Here is a 13,724-nt window from a genome sequence, read left to right as displayed (position 1 = left end):
TAGCTTAAAAAACTTCAGAAATTCTTTGATCTCATTCCCTACTCCACCAGCCACAGGTCTGGCCTCCTACTTCTCTGTCCTCCTTTAACATGTGGCATTGCCAACAATCTGAAAAATAGGGAACACATCTGAATGAAGTGGAAACATAATTGAAATTCAACTCCCAGTGGATGTTAATAGTGTAGGAGTGCAACAGATGTACAAATCCATTCAATGTTTTTATTTCTGTGTTTAATTTTTGAGGGACCCTATATTTTGATATAGCATCAATCACAAAACAGCATTCTGTCAATGTCACGACCACCAGCCAACTGGTGGAGATCAACATGTGTTAATCCACCACCACATGCTCTACTGTGCGGCAAGCAGCACTGTTTTAACCATTCAAACCCACTTCCCGCTACTCGGTATTGAGTCTTCTCTTTGAGAGCTCTACCTCGCGTTTACTCTGAATCTCGCTTACTGGTTATGGACTCTCTTTTGCCTCTCGACCTTGGACCTCGCCTGACGTTCTGGATTGTTCGCCTGTCTCAATAACTACTTACATCTGCACAGGATCTGCATACCTTTTCACTGAGGATTTCTGACAGTCACAGCCACATAAAAAACTAGAAAAGAAGTATGTGTTTCTTAAAAAAAAATACCCCCCAAATTGTTTTTGTTTTTTTTAAAGTCAACATATCTGGGTTGTGTTTGCAAGATTTTTAAAAATTGCAAAGTTTGTGTGGGTATGATTGTAAAAAATCAAATCATAACTGAAGAAGGCTCCATGGTCAAAACATTGTGTTTTCTTCTTCTCTTTTCAGCATGGAATAAACCTATTACTTGTTCCTTGGAGATTACCATGTGCCAATAAGATATGATCACTGTATTGACCATATACAATTTCTTGCATTAGGAATTCCTATTTTGCATACCACAGCTTGCTCTCCTTGAGACACACATACAGGGAGAGAAGCTGGGGGTCAGAGCACAGGGTCAGCCATTTATATGGCACCCCTGGAGCAGTTGGGGTTAAGGGCCTTGTTCAGGAGCCCAATGGAGTAGGTGTCACGCCCTCTGCAGCCAGAGGGCGCTCCTTCTCTGTCCTGTCCCTAGTTTCCGGTCTGCTGTCCTTCCGGTCTTTCTCTTTCCCTTGGGCTATATATTTCCGGGTCTTGCACTCTGTCCTCACTCAGCATTGACGTTCGGATGTCCTGAGACCCGCCTAGCACCAGGGCGCCCCACGTCCGCTCCCTGAGGGCATAGGTTTCTATACGGCATTCCTGAACTCTTTGCACTAATGAGCCCGGGCCTTTTTCCCGTCTTGCCGCTACACATATGGGTCTTTTTCCGCTCTCCTGCTCCCCACGGTGAGTCCCTTTGGACGTCCGTGACAGTAGGATTCCTCTGCCGACCGTGGGATGTAAACCAGCAACCTTCCAGCCACAGGTGCAGATCCTTAGCCACAGAGCCACCGCTCTGCCAAATGTGCCAATTCTTTAAAGGAAGTCCAAAAAAATGCTAATTTATTTTTAAAAATAGTTGCTGTAAATAACATCAGTGGCTATTGAAGAGTACATACAAGCACAGAGACAAGTTAATAAACTTGGAATGACTACTTACAGCTCTGGAAAGACCGAAGATATTGTTTCCGGTTGTTAAGGAACAAGTAATAGGTTTATTCCAGGCTGAAAAAAAAAGAAGAGAGAAAACAATGTTTCGGCTGTGGAGCCTTCTTCAGGTGTGAGAGAGAAAAGGCAGTAGGGAAAGGTAATGTAGTGGGAGAACAAAGGCTGGGAGGGAGGAGGAGTGAGAGATGGGAGCAGGGGACAGAAAGAGAGGGCAATCAAGAGGTGTGAAGTCAGAATAGGTGTTGAGATGTGTGAAATACAACTTCCAATGAATGGAGAAAATTTAGTAGAATAGTAGTCTGTTGTTTAGAGAAGGGGGAAGGTGTGATCCTAGCTGCAGGATAAGTTTGGTTTCGGTAGTCTTTCTAATGTATGAGTTCAGAAAACCATCTTTGAGAACACAGATGGAGAGATTAGAGTGGTCATGGCCATCAGAGGTGAAATGAGAAACAGTGGTTTTTGGAGAGATCTTCAATCTTCACAGCCCTGACATGTTCTCTGAAGCGGTCTCCAAGTCTCCTTCCTGTTTCTCCAATATAGAGAGAAACTGGGCGCTTACTGCAAGAGATACAGTAAATAAGGTTGCTGGAGGTACAAGATGCCATCTGGGTGATCCAGAATTGTCCTGAGGGGCCTTGAATGAGTGTGGTGTTGGATGTGTACTTGCAGGCGATACAGCGAGCTCTGTTGCAGGGGAAAGTACCTGGTGTGGATGGTTGCTGAGAGCGGTCAAGGGAGCTGTGAACACGAAGGTTGCACAGATTAGGTGATTGGCGATATGAGATGATAGGGTGGTCAGAAAAGAGGGCCCCAATGGAGGGATCATCCTGTAGGATGGAAAAGTTGTCGTTAACAGTCCTGGGGATAGGAAGTGTGTTAGGGAAGCACCAAAGGAATGCGGTTGTTATGGTGGGAGTTCCTGATTGGGTTGATGGTCCGAGGGGTGTTTTTGGCTCGGGCAAGGGCCCTGTCAATAACACTGCTGGGGTATCCTCTGTTGATGAAAAAGGAGTAGATTTTGAGGGTTTGATTCTGGAAGTCGATGTCGTTGCTGCATATTTGTTGTAGCCGAAGGAACTGTGAAAAAGGGAGAGAATTTTTAGTATGTTTGGGGTGAAAACAAGAGATAGCTGTGTGAATCCGTGGGTTTGTAATAAACAGAAGTGGAGAGTCTGGGGTAGTTGATGGAGAAGTTGATGTCCAGAAACGGAAGAGTAGTGGAAGATATGTTAACCATATATTTGAGGGACAGGTGGAAGTTGGTGAAATGGTGCAGGAAACACTTAAGCTGATCGTTGGAGCATGTGGCGGCACTGTCGCAGTCATCAATATATCGCTTGTAGAGGTCAGGGACATAGCCAGTGTAGGAAGCGAAGAAGAGTTCTTCTACCCAGCCAACAAAGATATTGGCATAGCTGGGTCCCATTCTGGTGCCCATGGCAACTCCACTCACCTGTTGGTAAAAAAGATTATTGAAGGAGAATATGTTCAGTGTGAGAACCAGTGTTTCTGGTTGTTGTCCTTTAATTGATCTGGCACCAAAACATTAATCCTAAACAGTCAAACAAGTCCATGTGATGAAAACCCTTATGCTCTTTAATGTTTTTTTACACACTAATTTCCCCCACTCCCACTCATCAGCTTTTGGATGAGAGATTCTGACCACTGTATAAGATCAGAAGCAGTAGAAGAAATGGGCTTCTTTTCTGCTTATTTAACACACTCCTAATGCAAACAACACATTACGAGTACAACGGAAAGGTTGCACCAAATGGGATCAAGCAATTTAAAACATATGTTCAGGGTACAGGAAAGTTGTTATAGAGATGAATGGTATTCATGAAACAAATAATGTTGCAAAAAACTTTGCCAAATGTCACAACCCATTTAACATTCATCAGACAGGTTAATCAGTTGGATATCTCTTAGGTTCTAAATGCACTTAACGGCTGTATAATGCAAGCAAAAGAGTAAAAAGAAAAGTAGTGAACTACAGTTCTTACAATAATAAACAGCCATTTGATCTTGTGAATGATCTATCATACACCCTTGAAATGATGTTAAAGATTTGGAAGTTTGCACAGCTTGTAGTCTTTCTAACTCCATGAGACACACAGACAGGGAGAGAACCTGGGGGTCAGAGCGCAGGGTCGGCCGCTGTGCTCTTGTGCCAAACAGGTCATACAAAGACCGCCATTCCTTATATCTTTCCCTGAACCTGTGCGTCACTTCCTCACCTTCCAGAAGCAAAATATCGAGCTTCCACACACCCTTCCCCACAGTAACAGCTGTTGGAATAGAAATTGTACATGACAGCAGACAATGGTCAGAGAAAAAAAAAACAGGGGTTAGGCCTGCGGTCGTGCAAGTAAAATCACGTATCAGAACAAAATGCGTGAGGCTTGGGTCCCATTAGACTAGTGCCATGTGAAACCTGCCCTCCCCTGACTATGAAGTTTGAAGCCATCTTTCAGTTTAAAATCTTTACATAATGTTTGCAATAATATTGATGATTTATCAAATTGGACCCGTCTCTCGCCCCTCATTCTCATTCATGCCTTCTCTTTCTAAAAGAGAATTAAAATCCCATCCCAGTCAATATACTCAGTTCCTGAATTAGGACATATCTGTCATGTGAGCAACTCAGACAATATATATTTAAGAGTTTAAATTAGACATTCATGAAACCCAGATACACCACCAGTGCTCTCCCTGGTTTCACTACAAGGTGCTGACGTACCTCTACCATCTTATTTTTAATTAGAACAGCTATACCATCAGATTTATTTTCTTTGGACCCACTCCAGATTGATGGGCCCAATGTCCCCAGTTCTTCCATATCCTTATGGCAGTTTTTAAAGGGTAACCCACACTCCTGTAACAACACAATATCAGCATTTACCTTCCTCACAAATGATAGTATATTCCTTGCCCTTAACTTGGAGCGAATGCTTCTCACATTTATGGACACAATATTAAGAGCCATACTTAAAGTAGGACCAGGGGAGACTTAAAGCTCTGGCTACAATCATTCAGTAGGTGACACCTACCCAACAGGCCTCCCCCCCCTTTTGCTTTAATTGTCTCCTCCTCCACCACCCCCACAATCCATAGGATATACCTCCACCTGCCCTCCTTGAGTCTCTGGTTCTAAAGCTTGGTCAGTAAGATCACATATATTGGAGACATCTAAACCCATGGGAAAACCTACCTGAGGACTCGGAAAATGATCTTCCCTCACTCTTCTGCTCAGAGGTAAATCATTTTCTAAATCTAATGTCTCTTTTAGACTGCACCCTGTGTTCTGTACATTTCATTTGAGCACTTTCAGTCTCCACAGGTGGCAGGCTATTGGAAGAGCATTGGTCTTCCCAGTTTTGTTCTATTTGCAAAGGAATTTGGACAGTCTTTAAACACATGACCTTCACACTCACAGAGATTACATTTCCTCACGCTTGTACATTCAGTATATGCATGTCCAATTTCCTTGCACTTACCACACACCACCTTTGTACAGGCATCCACAAAGTGACCCAGCTCCCCACATCTCCTGCACAGTTTTGGCTGCCCTTGGTAGAACACAAGGCCTCTATTTTCACCTAATCCAATCAAAGAAGGAATATGTTTAAATCCACCATAACCATTTTTTGTCTTCATGCAATGAAACAGGTACTCTCCATGCACAGTTCCAGATGCCATCATCATCCAAGACTTTCTGAAGCTCACCTTTCACTAAACAATACTTAGACAACCATGTCACAACATCTTCCTTCATCACCATCTCATTAAACATGCGAACAATCACAGTTCTATGAATTAATAATAATTGCTTACACTTATATAGCACTTTTCTGGACACTCCACTCAAAGCGCTTTACAGGTAATGGGGACTCCCCTCCACCACCACCAACAATGTGCAGCATCCACCTGGATGATGCGACGGCAGCCATAGTGCACCAGAACGCTCACCACACATCAGCTATCAGTGGGGAGGAGAGCAGAGTAATGTAGCCAATTCATAGAGGGGGATTATTAGGAGGCCATGATTGGTAAGGGCCAATGGGAAATTTGGTCAGGATGCTGGGGTTACACCCCTACTCTTTTCGAGAAACGCCCTGGGATTTTTAATGACCACAGAGAGTCAAGACCTCGGTTTTACATCTCATCCGAAGGACGGCGCCTGTTTACAGTATAGTGTCCCCGTCACTATACTGGGGCATTAGGACCCACACAGACCACAGGGTGAGGGCCCCCTGCTGGCCCCACTAACACCTCTTCCAGCAGCAACCTTGGTTTTTCCCAGGAGGTCTCCCATCCAGGTACTGATCAGGCTCACACCACATTAGAAAGATCCATCAGCTTCTGCCATTCAAACATTCTAATCAGGCCCACATCTTTTTTTCTCCTCTATTTTCATCCAAAAATCTTCCAGTAACTTCGCCGATTGAAACTAATGTCAAAACCAATTCCCTTCAGCAAAGTGATTAAGCATTTGACATCTAATGCCTTAATCCTTTCTGTAACACCTTCCTTGAAAAGTCCAACCGTGAAATATCACCAGAGTGAGCCGAACCCTCACCACCCTTATACACCAAACGTGAGCAAAAGTAACGGCGCATGCCGACTCTACAGGCCGCCATGGCCGTTACAAATGTGTCAAAAGCAAACTAAACCTAAACCGAAACCTCTTCTGTGCACCAAACCCACCAAAGCCCTATTCCCTTAATCTTACACTTATACAAAAACTCCACTCTTGACTTCTGGGTTTAACCCTTTACATCTCCAACACTGGTTAGAGACTCAGTGTGTCCCAGGCTCAGCGGTTATATAGGACAGGACTCGGCGAGCTGCAGGTGAAACTCGTTGTTCTGCGCTCCCCGTGCGGAATGCTCGTCTCCTCCCTCCAGACTCATCAAACCGCCTTCATACTCTACAGCGGGAAAAAAAAACTCCCTTTACTGTCTTCATACAGTACATCCCTCTTAAATCCCAGAAACACAGAAACTCCGGGGCGTTTCTGTGAGTCAGTACTAGGTTTCTCTGTTCGAGGTTACAAGCAGAAACAATAAAAGCGCTGAAAGCAGGAAGTTATTTCTGCTCGTAGGCATAAATGTGTAAAAATAAATTTTCTGATTCCTAAAACCTAATAAAATCCATGTAAGTCTCCTTTTCGTCCCCAATGCATATAACTGAATATAAACCAGTCAAGTTCAGCTACTTTTCTGATGTATATGAATACACTAGTTCTGGTGCAGCTCTTACAACAAAGATACTTAAGAACTTTTTTTTCATATGAGCTCTTGCCGTTTTTAAATTGAATTTTTTTTCATTTCAGTAAATCACACGAAACACCAGCAACACTCATTGTAAGCATCTGACCAATCACATTCCTGAATTTTAAACCCATTTAGTATTTATTTTTAACTTGTTTTATTTTTTTTTTAATTTTAAAACCTGTTTTAAGTATTCTTGCCATTTTTAGCATATTGTAAGTGGATTTTTTCAAATATTTTATTTTTTAAATCATATCAACCCATTGTATGTTCCCATTGATAATTCCTGAGCTTTATAACTGTGTATTATTTCTTTTTACCTTGTTTTAATTTTTTTATTATTTTACAGAGCTTTTTAATATATTGTGAGCATTTTAGTGTCATTTTAAAATAGGACTATCAATGCTCCTGACTTTTAATCCTGTATTTATTCTGACATTATTCTCTCCACCTGCAGATGAAGGAGGTATTTGATTTTAAATTTGTTGATTTGGGGGGAAAATGTACATTCATTTCCTTGTATGTATCACCAGTGGGAAACTTTTTTTGGATGAATTGCATTTTTGGATGAATTGCAATCTTTACTTCAAGGCCTTCAGACTGATATAGAAATGACGGGAGATTTAAATGACACATTTGATAAATCAGACAGGAACAGCATAACATCTAAAATGGCAGAACCCTCTTAAGTACTGAAAAAGTTCTGGCATATTCATAATAAATAACATTTATTTAATTTGAAGCATAAAATTTGCTTTAAAAAGAAAACCACAATTTGTACGATATCATATTTCAATATCGACGTTCAGATGAAGGATTTGAAGAAGCAACAGCGATAGGAAAGTACATTGATTTTGGGACAATGTTTGCATCTGAATAATCCTTCGTCCTGGAAAGAAGGGAAAAAAATGTTTTGATTCTCAGTCTTCAGGATCCCCAAAAAAATGTGCAAATTTGTTTCCGATGTATTTTGGATAAAGATGTAACTCTCATAGAAGATACATTTTATCAGTTGAATGCAGTCGATACTTTCGACTTTTTATATGATGACAGGACCTACATTTAGGGCTCAGTACTGATAACACTGCTGCTATTGATGGAGTAAAAATAAGTGATGTACTGGCAGTTTTTTTTTTCTGAGGCAAGAAGTCCTAGAACACCTCCTATAAAAATGTTAAGATTCAGAGCAAGAAATATTTTTCCACCTCACCTAATGCTATTGCATTAACGAGGCTGAAGTTGGCTTCTTATTCACCAGCTGCTGCTTCGCGTTTCTCATTCCATTTTAAATGCTGCTGCTGTGATGTTATGTCATCTTTCGCCTGTAGATGGCTCTCTACAGTCATTTTTAAAAATACTTATCCAGATGTATTACTGTACATATCCTCAGTACAATGGAATATGTAAGTAGAGACTGTCCAAATTGCATTTTTGTATGAAACACATTTCAGAAACACAACTCACAATAAAACAAACTGGCATGTTATACCACGAGTAAATAAGACAAAGGCAAAACGTAAATTCACTGGAACTTTCTGCATATTTTCCACGACCTTGCCTTCTGATCATAAAAAGTCTCAAACTCTTGCTTTTTGCAAGAAATTTTAATATAGCAGTTTTAAATGGGACATTTAGAACATGGCATATGAGAATATATGGTTAACTGAGGATGAGCAGGGCGTCATCGCACTTTCTGCTTATTGCTGTGAACCTACCTCCTAGTTATAAAAACGTCTAAAAATTCTGACACAGATGTGTGAGAGACAATGGAAAAGACTATCAAAATCCTGAACTTCAGGACATTTTACTGTACTGTTTTTTTAAATACGACCCTCTGAACATGGCATGAGAGAATACATTGGCAAATGGTAAATGCACTGTTTGCTATATTGCTAGGGCTCTCCCTCCTGATTTTAAAATCGTCTCATATTTCTGACATCAAGGTGTGAGACACAATATAACAGACTGTCAAAATCCTGAACTTCAGGACATTTTACGGTACCATTTTAAAAATATGACCCTCTGAACATGGCATGTGAGAAAATGCCATGTGAGAATGCATTGGGAAAAGATGAATGCAATTTCTGCTGAATTGCTATGGCCCTCCCTCCTGATTACAAACTCGTCTCACAATTCTGACACTGAGGTGTGAGACACAATGTAACAGACACTATTAAATTGTGAAGTACAAGAGATTATACTGTTACATTTTTTTTAATATTGACCCTCTGGCATGTGAGGACTAAAAATAGCACACATTCTGCCAATTTGCTTTGTCCCTCCTTCCTCGTTACCAAAACATCTTAGTATACCGACACTAAGGTAAATGTCTCTAAATCCAGAAGTTAAGTTGTCAAAGTACATCGGAGGTAGCGTGGCCGAGCGGTCTAAGGCGCTGGATTAAGGCTCCAGTCTCTTCGGGGGCGTGGGTTCAAATACTGCTGCCAGGTGCTTCTGTCGAGACCCCCTTTCAGCTGGCTTCAGACGAAGGGAACTGCTTTTTGGCAGTCTCTCGAGAAACTAAGCAAAGTGTTTAAAGATACTTTCTCAGCTTGACATCAAGGCACAAAACAAAAACCTTCTTGCGTCCTCTCAACCCAAAAGCGCTTTGCCACTTTTTGCATTATGCAGGGAACGACGTCTGCCCAGATCACTTTTGTGTCAATGCAAATCGTAGTGTGCCCTCCGTTTTAATGTTGGCTGTGCTGGCGTGCTGCTTCTGTCTGTGAAACTTGAATGTTCTGCTTCTTCACACCAAATCATCGGCGGGGGTTGAGCTTGTTAAATCTTTGCGCATAGCGCTCCTTTGGAAGTACTTTGTCCACGTTCAAAAGCGATCGTGGGATTTACTTCATGCGTGCAAAAAGCATGCTTCGCACGACAGATTTAAATGGGGAATGGAGCCTGCTTCTTGCTGTTTTTCCTATGGTTGCAGTTACAAAGTTGATCGTGCTTTCACATTCTGTTAACAGTATTCACTGGCTGAGCTTTATCAGTTGGTTCGTAAAGGAATCTCTGCTTCGGTTCCAGAAAAGTCATCTGTGGTGTGTTTTTTTCCGTGCCCATGGCAGTCTTTAAAAACCGGTAGTAGTGGCGGCGAAGTTAATTTTTTATCCTCTTTAAAAGAATAAGGACGGGCTGGGGCGAGCTCCATTTACCACTCTTTCAGCTAACCGCCGAACTCCCGAACTGATTACACTGCAGAGCCACAGGCGCCTCACTTTTCTCCATTCTCTGGGTCAGGGTGAAAAAAAACTTGCTGGTATTAGCTGGCCTGCTGGGAGCACCTCTTCTTCACTGATAAGCAAGATTTGTGTTTCATCTTTCTCAAGCTGTATAGATTTCTTTCAAAACAAGTTGTTCCAGAAAGGAAACGGACACTTGCATTCACCTGAATTAAAAGGTATGGGATTTGCCCATAAGGATAAATTCTGTACAGTAAGACAGGAAGAAAGGCACTGCTGGGATTCGGACCCAGGATCTCCTGTTTACTAGACAGGCGCTTTAGCCAACTAAGCCACGGTGCCGGCAAAGTGCTGTCCTTTGACAGCCACTTGGACACGTCTCAACTGCTCTGAGACATCTGCGTTCGGTGTGCACCGAGCCTGCTCGCCTTGCAAGTTGCCTCATTTACATGCGATAGCTCCACCACTTAGAGAAAGGATGAGAAATGGCTTTTATCTGGCACTTTTCATGTCAGAGGATCTCAATCTGCTTTCCGTGTACAAGAGGATGTCCAACTCATGTAGCTAAAGACGTAGACGACAGTGCTCCACTGAAATCTTGATCTCACAACCCTCGGCATGACTCCGCTGTGTTCTGCTTTAGACAAAGGGGGGAAAAGACTTCTTTCATCACACGTTTTGCACTGTTTACGGTGTTTGCAGTGCTCTTTCTTAAATGAAAACCAGGAATCGGCACCATATGAGGTAAGACTAGATAATATTGGATCAAGAAGCCTCGCGATTCCATGCGTGACGTGAGCAAAGTGTAATTCCTGTCTTTATAGTGTGCTTGTTAGAGACTTAGCTGGCACCCAGAGCGCTTTAAATCCGGGAGTCAGCAGCCCAAGACAATAGAGCTTCCTTCGTCTAAGTTTTTTGCGTGAAGGGGGAAACCATGCGTGTGCTGCAAACGATCTTAGTATCGAAGTACCGTCCTACATAACCGATCCGAACAATCTGCTTTACAGAGGAGCACTGCCGGAGCTTATCGTTGGCAAACTGAAGACCAGGCTGACCTCTTCTGTGACTCTTGAACACTGAGTCTCAAGGTTGTGAATTCAAGCTCCACACTGGCGGGAAATTCCATAGGTAAAATCACATTTTCTTGCATGCTAATCAAAAGAAATATTAAGAAACTTTTCCCAGTACCAGTTTTTTACAAAAGTAAAGGCACACGGCACATGTGTGCCACATCACGTCCGAGTTTAGTGACAACTACCTCAGAGATTGTAAGCTGGCTAGTTTCAGATCAGATCACTTTTTGTATCAAAGGTTCAAGCAAACCCGAATACTTTTGCAAGAGACATTTCAGAATCCCAGTCAAATCCAGTACGATTGCTGGATCCTTTGAATTCGACTGAACTATAGCACAGATCTGCAGTCCACCATTAGAATACTGTGGGTGTGCTGTATAAGCCATACCGCCCAAAATAGTTCTAAAACAGGAGAAGCATCCTCGTTTAGGAATGTGGTATAAAGTGAAATGGTCTGGGAAGAGTCCTACGTTTGAACAGTTCAAAATAGACGTAAAGGGGTATTTACAGACTCTTTCGAAATGTAAGAACAAGCTGTGCGGACCTTATCTTTATTTACCTTGTGTAATCGTTTTTCATAAAGTGTAATTGTATTATAGCATGTGCCCCTGACGATTTTCTTGATACGTTATATGTGCTCTTGTTTGTATTGTATGTAGTTTTGTTGTTCAAATAAAACGTAAAAGACACAACTTTCCGGATGCGGCTGCTGTAAAAATAAAATGACATCAAGGGTGCTGTACGCAGAGGTCTGAAACCTGCTCCACAGAAGATCTTTATCCAGAGGTGTTAAAGAAGTCGAGATCTCACCATGAGAGGGGAAGCATCTCAGAAAAAGCAGGTGCAGTCGGTTCCACGGTCATAACGCCACTAAGTCGGGCGACAAGAGCAAAACCCACCCGGCTTCCTCCAGGCAAGTAATGAGACAAAGAGACAACACACAGCGGGTAGCGTGGCCGAGTGGTCTAAGGCGCTGGATTAAGGCTCCAGTCTCTTCGGGGGCGTGGGTTCGAATCCCACCGCTGCCAGGTGCTTCTGTCAAGACCCCCTTTCAGCTGGCTTCAGACGAAAGGGAGGGAACTGCTTTTTGGCAGTCTCTCGAGAAACTAAGCAAAGTGTTTAAAGATACTTTCTCAGCTTGACATCAAGGCACAAAACAAAAACCTTCTTGCGTCCTCTCAACCCAAAAGCGCCTTGCCACTTTTTGCGTTATGCAGGGAACGACGTCTGCCCAGATCACTTTTGTGTCAATGCAAATCGTAGTGTGCCCTCCGTTTTAATGTTGGCTGTGCTGGCGTGCTGCTTCTGTCTGTGAAACTTGAATGTTCTGCTTCTTCACACCAAATCGTCGGCGGGGGTTGAGCTTGTTAAATCTTTGCGCATAGCGCTCCTTTGGAAGGACTTTGTCCAAGTTCAAAAGCGATCGTGGGATTTACTTCATGCGTGCAAAAAGCATGCCTCGCTCGACACCTCTACATACCTGACCACCACTGCATCACACAGCTGCCAGCGCACCTCACCGTGCCACATAGCTGCAAGCGCACCTCACCGTGCCAGGCCACCACTGCATCATACAGCTGCCAGGGCACCTCACCGTGTCAGGCCACCACTGCGTCACACATATTTCAGCGCCATATATTTCATGGATATTATGGAATATAATGGATGGATATCTTAGTTATCTTTCTAGTTCACAGGTTTGCATGCATAATTTAATTTTGAAAGCCACTGAGACATCAGGTACTACTGTTGTATTTATGAAAAAGAAACAAAACAAAAAACATACTAACAACTGTGCCATCCTACTCCTTAGTTAATAAATTTTATTATTCATCAACAGTTAACATTGTTAGCAAAATATTTTGAATTATATTTAACCCTATTTTTTCTTTAGTTTTATATTTAACTTATTATATGATAGTCAGACTTAGTGTATATTTGAACAATGAAAATATATTTTTACAAGATTTTACATTAAGCACTTAAAATTAATATGGTTAATAATAGTAAACTGTAACATGCTGTAACAAGATCGGTTAAACTGTGAAGAAAATGCTTTCAGAGAAAATGTTTCAGGTGTGAAGAACATAGATCTCCAATGCAATTTCAACCAAACCTGTTCCCACACACCCTGCCCCCACTACCATTAGAATATACACAAACATTTTAGCGTTTCATTCTGAGCAGAAGACCCTCACACCTGAAGAGTGCTGGCTGTGGCGAATTAAACCGGTTTTACAGGTTTCAATCACAGACCATGTGACATGGGAGTCAGGAAACTAACACACAGTGCCACTGGATTTGATAACGCTATAAAAACGCTATAAAATAATGTGACTTTAACAGAACAAGTTTACAGCACAGTACAAAAATAAATGCTGACCATGACTTTAGAAGCATAAATTGCCTTACACTCAATTTAAACACAAGCTGTCTTTAGCCCTCTAAGCTGGTTCATACAGAAATGTAGAGATCCAGGCTCAGAACACACAGCTTCATTAGCGAATACATATGCAGGACAACCAGAGAAGACGTTTTACAGAGGATGGATTTTTAGAAACATCCCATCAGTGACATCAC

At 42.1% G+C, this 13,724-nt stretch overlaps 1 non-coding gene across 1 annotated transcript; it reads left to right on the top strand.

The window, feature by feature from the left end:
- The first annotated feature begins 12,090 nt into the window (after positions 1–12,090).
- On the top strand, positions 12,091–12,172 carry trnal-aag (transfer RNA leucine (anticodon AAG)). Its single transcript has one exon. It is a non-coding gene; the product is annotated as a tRNA-Leu (tRNA).
- The last annotated feature ends 1,552 nt before the right edge of the window (positions 12,173–13,724 follow it).

Source organism: Lepisosteus platostomus (genome assembly GCF_059453375.1).
Source record: "Lepisosteus platostomus isolate fLepPlt1 chromosome 5 unlocalized genomic scaffold, fLepPlt1.hap1 SUPER_5_unloc_4, whole genome shotgun sequence".
NCBI classification, from domain to species: Eukaryota; Metazoa; Chordata; class Actinopteri; order Semionotiformes; family Lepisosteidae; genus Lepisosteus; species Lepisosteus platostomus.
Note: the sequence above shows the minus strand (reverse complement) of the source record. Positions and strands in the feature narration are given on the sequence as shown.